A 5,453-nucleotide genomic window follows, 5' to 3' on the forward strand; every position below is an offset into this window, starting at 1 on the left:
AATGCCAGGGCCAGGAAGTGGGAGTGAGTGGGCAGGGGAGCAGGGCGGGGGGGAAGGCATAGGGGTCATTTGGGATAGCATTTGAAATGTAAATGAAGAAAATATCTAATAAAATAATTTTTTAAAAAAGGAAGAGGGGCAGCTCAATGTTGTTCATGCATTCAAATAGCATCCTGGGACCAGGGGAGGGGTGGGATCGAGAGAAGCAGACACGGTGGGGATGGGGTTGGGGGNGGGGTGGGGCAGGGATGCAGAGCCAGGGATGCCTTACAGGACTGTTCTGAGAAATGCCAAGGTTTCTGGAACACTCTGTAGCTGCTTTCTTCATAAATCAGTGTCAGCAGAATGAGCAGCCCTAAAGTTCATGTCTTATATCACAGGGTTAAAGCCTGCTGCCCAGTCCCAGGAGGACCAGTGTCTGGAAACTGCCAGCCTCAGACCCCTGGACCAAGCATCAGAGAAAGGCGCCACACTGTCCGGGAGGCGCCACATTGTTCGCCTTCTTCCCTCTGCCAAGGATGCGCTTCCTGGTAAAAGGCTGCTGTCACTAGTTTCAGGAAAGGCCAGAGAGGGGGGAGGGCCAAAAAGAGGGATGGGGGNGGGGGAGGGGGAGGGGAGGAAGAAGAGAAAATGAAGTGGGGATAGAAAGAGAAGAGATGGAAGGAAAGAGGAAAGGAGGGTGGTGATGGGGAGTGGGGAAGAGAGAACAGAACAAGAGAGGGGACAGGACAGAAAGGGGAAGACAGACCTCAGGATGGGACAGCTGGCCGAGCGGCAGCTGGACAGCCTCAGCAGCTCCACATTCTCTGGAGACACAGCCTTCTGAGGACGTGTGGTCCGCTGCCCAGACAGCCCCGGAGAGCCAAGGAGAATTCTGGCAAGAGTCAAGGCCAGTGTCCTAGCCAACGCTTACACCTGCTAACCAGTGCCAGTTCTAGCCAGTTGTACTGCTGGTTCCCTGTGTGAAAGGGGGTGGTGGTTCTTAGGGGATATCTGACATTCTTGATTCAAGGTGAGGGTGGGTGGGAAACGTATTGATTGCACCGGGGAGAGGGAAGGGAAGCAAGATTCCATAGACGCCCGTAGCTGCAGGCTGCCCAGGTCCTCGCTCTGGATGCTGTCTAGGGTTCTAAATCCTAGCCATACTCTACAGGCATGGCTGAGCCGTGACGGAGATGTGACTGGGTGCCATGTGGGAGCTCCAGCGAGGCCACAGAGGATGCTGCGGCTGAGCATATGGTACAGTAAAACAGTTCCGAAGGAAGTTGTAGGGGAGGAGAGAGAAAGGCAAGCAAGGAGACTGGACGTGGCCAGGACTGTGAGCAGTGTGCTGTGGCCAAGGCTGGGTAGCCAAGAGTTAGGATGGGCAGTGGGAGAAAGTGCCAGTAAGAAATGGCTTACATGCTTGTCTCATACATTCCATCCTGATCACACTTCCCATCTCCCTTCCCCTAGACCCTCCCCTCCCCCCCATATCTTCTCCCTTCCTCTCAGAGAGGAGCAGGGTTCCTGGGGGCATCAACCAATTATGGCATAACAAGCATAACAATAAGTCCAGCCACATACCATCACAGAAAGCTGGACCAGGAAAAGGGTCCCACAAACAGGTAAAAGAGTCCAAAGCACCCCCCACCCCCACTGTTCACTTGCCATTGAAGGAATGAGGACCTAAGGTTCTGTCACACGGTAGGGGAACAATGGTGCCAATATTTAAAAAGAAGTAGTAGAGAGGATTTAAAACAATATGAATGCACAGCAATGATAGGTCTTTGATGGTGCTATGCCAATTTCCCCGCTGTCACCCTTACATTGTATGTGTTGAACTATTGCACCATGCCCAATAAATACATCCAATTATGTGTCTACCTAAATAAAGAACTGACTCACCAAAAAAAAAAAAAAAAAAAAAAAAAAGCTCTGTTGTAGATTGGGTACTATGGGGCCAGTTCTTAACCCTAACTACACATTATAAGCATAAGAGGAGTTTCTAATTATAGATGCATGCACACACACATACATGCACACACACACACATGTTTGTACATGAACACTCATACATTCATGCACACATACCATATACACACATGTGTATTGTTCACAAATGAACACACACTTGCATATACAAATAAACGCACACAAACACACATGCATACACACACACATGCACACACACGCACGCACGTGCACACACACACACACACACACCTCCATATCCCATAGGATTAGTTCCAGGACCCCTACAAACAATGAATCCATGATTCCTGTTTCTTATCTAATGTGACATGGTAATTGTAAACCCAGAGCCTCAAGCGTTCCTTAAATGTACTTGACCACTCTCCCACAGCCCCAACCCCTCCTCCACATTCTAAATCACCGCTAGATTACTTACAATTCTTAATACACTGTAAATAACATATAGATGGCTATTATGCTGTGTTTCTTAGGAAGTAGTGAGAAGAGAAGAAATCAATACATACTGAGGGCAGACACCTTGTCCTTCTGGAATGCTTTCAATCTCTGCTTGGTTGCAGCTGAGAGTGTGGTCTCTCAGGAAAATAATAAACAGCACTACACACACATACATTACCTTCTGTTTCTGTGCAATCATATTCAGGGATACTAGGGGGCGAGGCATCAACATTTGAATTAAGAGGAACACAATCCTGCCCCTAAGATGTGTCACAGCAGCAGAGGTGATAAAGGACATGAGGCAGTGGTAGGGGTAGACATGGGGAAGAGAGAAATTGGGGTGGCTATTAGGTGGGGGTCAAGGCTAACCCCATTTCTTAGTGCAACTATTGATGTCCTTTGGGGAGGTGTTAGCAGTAGAGGAAGGGAGATGCACATGGCAAGCTTCCTTTCTGACTCTAAATGAAGAGTAAAAAAAACATTGTTAAGTGGAGATGAAGATGGAGTACAGTCAGTATGCAGAGACAGCTGTGGCCAGGGGTGTGACTGAGGCAATTCATGCCTCCCAGAAGCCTCAGAAAGAAAGGGGGCAGGGGGGAGGGAGAGGGAGGGAGAGGGAGAGAGGGAGGGAAGGAGGAAGGGAAGGGGAGAGAGGGAGAGGGAGAGGGAGAGGGAGAGAGAAGAACTCATTTGGAGTTCTTTTAAGCCACAGAATAAAAAGAACCCTTCCAGTTTTACCTGAAGGAAAATTTTGCTCAGTCACAAGTAGGGAGCAGAGTGAGAATCCTGATAAAGATGAAGCGCTGTGCACCCCAGAAGCCAAGCCGTAACAAGCAGGAAGAAAGGCGTTATTGACAGACCCTTCGCCTGCTAATGAGAGGTCTGGCTTTCGAGAGCTAGCTCCTCGTTTGCTACATTATGCTGGTGAATTAATAGATACCTCAACAAAAGGACATTTAAATGAACGCTTGACACCTGCTTCAATCTTCAAGAAGCCATTAATTATGAATTCTTAAGAAAATGAGCGATGACACAACCCTAAGTGTATAATTCCTACCCACAGTGCCTAATCACACGGCCTTTCAGCTGCGAGACACATCTTCTCTGTTCATCTCCTCCAGTTCTGACCAATTAAACATTTTCGTTCATAATCATAACATTTCACATGCCAAATCTTCCAAAGAAAGGGAGCTTGTCAGCGACGCACTGCTTCCTGCTGCTAATTGATGCCGAATTCGAGTTCTTGAACGTGTGATCTATACGTGCAAGATGTGATGAACACGTTTGGGCTTTGTGAAGAGGGAAAGGCAGCCTTTACCTTACAACCTGATTTTGTAAAAACGTTTCTTGTAGGGCAACATTTCTTGACAACGAAGATATTAATTAATTGCTGTGAGGCTGAGGTCAAAGTTTGCAAATCACTTATATACACAGAGAGAAGAGTCAGCTTAAGTGTGTGTACGCTTATTTGAAAAAAAGAAATAAATAAACCTGATGTCCTCTAAAGGGGTTAGAATATCTCTATAGAGACAGACATTTTTTTTTTTATGTCTTCTGTCCTTTTTCCTCCTCCCCCTCCTCCTCCACACTTCTTTATCTCCTCCTCCTTCCCTGCTCCTTCTTGGGACAGGGTCTCACAAATCCCAAGCTGGCATTGAATTTGCTATGTAGCCAAGAGTGACCTTCAATTCCTGATCCCCCTGTCTCCTCCTCTGAGGTGCTGATTACACCTGGTTTCATGCAATGCTGCGGATTGGACTGTGTCCATATTAGTAAAGCGACCTACCAGCAGAGCTTCATCCTTAGGCCCACTTGGCTCACTCCGTCACATTTAACATTCACCGAAAGGCTCATCTCTCTGAGTGGTTTATTTCACAACAGTAGAATGGCCGCTGTAGCTTTTTTTTTTTTTTTTTTTTCAGAAACCATCTATTTCCAAGTATCAAACAGCATTTTTCTGCACTGTGGGTTTCTGACTCAATCCCAGGGCATTTTGGTTCCCAGTTAGTCACTAAGCTTGAGAGTCAACGATTCTGACCTAGCCAGCTCCGTCCCTCGGGTCGGCCTGGCCAGCAGGCAGGGAAAAGCCAAGTTTATGGCATAGATCACGGGCAAATGCTGCCATGGAGGTTCATACTGGCTGTGGCTACACAGACCCAGATGCCACATTTGTTTCCACATTTCCCTGGCAGAGATCAGCAGGTGCAAAAAACCAACCAAACAAACAAACAAAAAACCAAAAACAAGAAAACCCTCACCATACAGTGAAAGCTTGAAATGCTCACCAGCTGGCCCTTTATGGAGATGGGGGGAAACCCTCTTAACCCTCACAGCAAACTAGTTGCATTCTCAACGTGAACCATCTCACACACCTCTGTGTCCCTGACGCCACCCAGCCCACTGTCCCCTCTCCTGGACCTAGGTTTGTGCCAACAAGTAGGTTTTCCGGCTATTCCTCTGTAGACAACTTCAACAGCAGCCTTTTATTCTCAGCCCGGGAACAAGCCATCCGTGGGTCTAATCTAATGCATTCTGCTTTTGGGGGGCAGATGTGAGCCACTGATGGCTTTGTCCAGTGAGTCAGCAAGGTTGGGAAGCCTGTAAGAAGTAGGGGCTGCTGCTAGTCCCCCCTTTTACCATTGATATGTCATGGTGATATCTTTAAGTCTCAGCCCCTTGGGAGTAGCAGGGTCCATATGAAGGCGCCCTTTCTCAGACACCCAGCACTGGGAACAGAGATGAACATAAAAGGCTGGACTCTGTGTGTGGTGGACCGTGCTCGTTCATCATGTACAGACAGAGGTGCTGGGAGGTGAGTTAATGCCTCCTCTCAACTTGATTTGTTCCCTCCTGACATCTCCAGACTTCAGCATCTCTTTTCTTCCTTCCTTCCTTCCTTCCTTCCTTCCTTCCTTCCTTCCTTCCTTCCTTCCTTCCTTCCTTCCTTCCTTCCTCAGTTTGTTTTTTGGTTTTTGCTTTTTTTCTTTCCAGACAGGGTTTCTCTGTGTAGCCCTGGCTGTCCTGGAACTCACTCTGTAGACCAG

General features: G+C 47.7%; 1 protein-coding gene across 1 annotated transcript in view; it reads right to left on the reverse strand.

Moving 5' to 3' along the window:
- Sel1l3 (SEL1L family member 3) overlaps positions 1 to 5,453 on the reverse strand; it is a 112,510-nt gene that overhangs the window by 44,642 nt on the left and 62,415 nt on the right. The gene's annotated exons all lie outside the window — the stretch shown is intronic.

This window comes from Mus pahari, chromosome 13 (genome assembly GCF_900095145.1).
Source record: "Mus pahari chromosome 13, PAHARI_EIJ_v1.1, whole genome shotgun sequence".
In the NCBI taxonomy this organism is placed as follows: domain Eukaryota; kingdom Metazoa; phylum Chordata; class Mammalia; order Rodentia; family Muridae; genus Mus; species Mus pahari.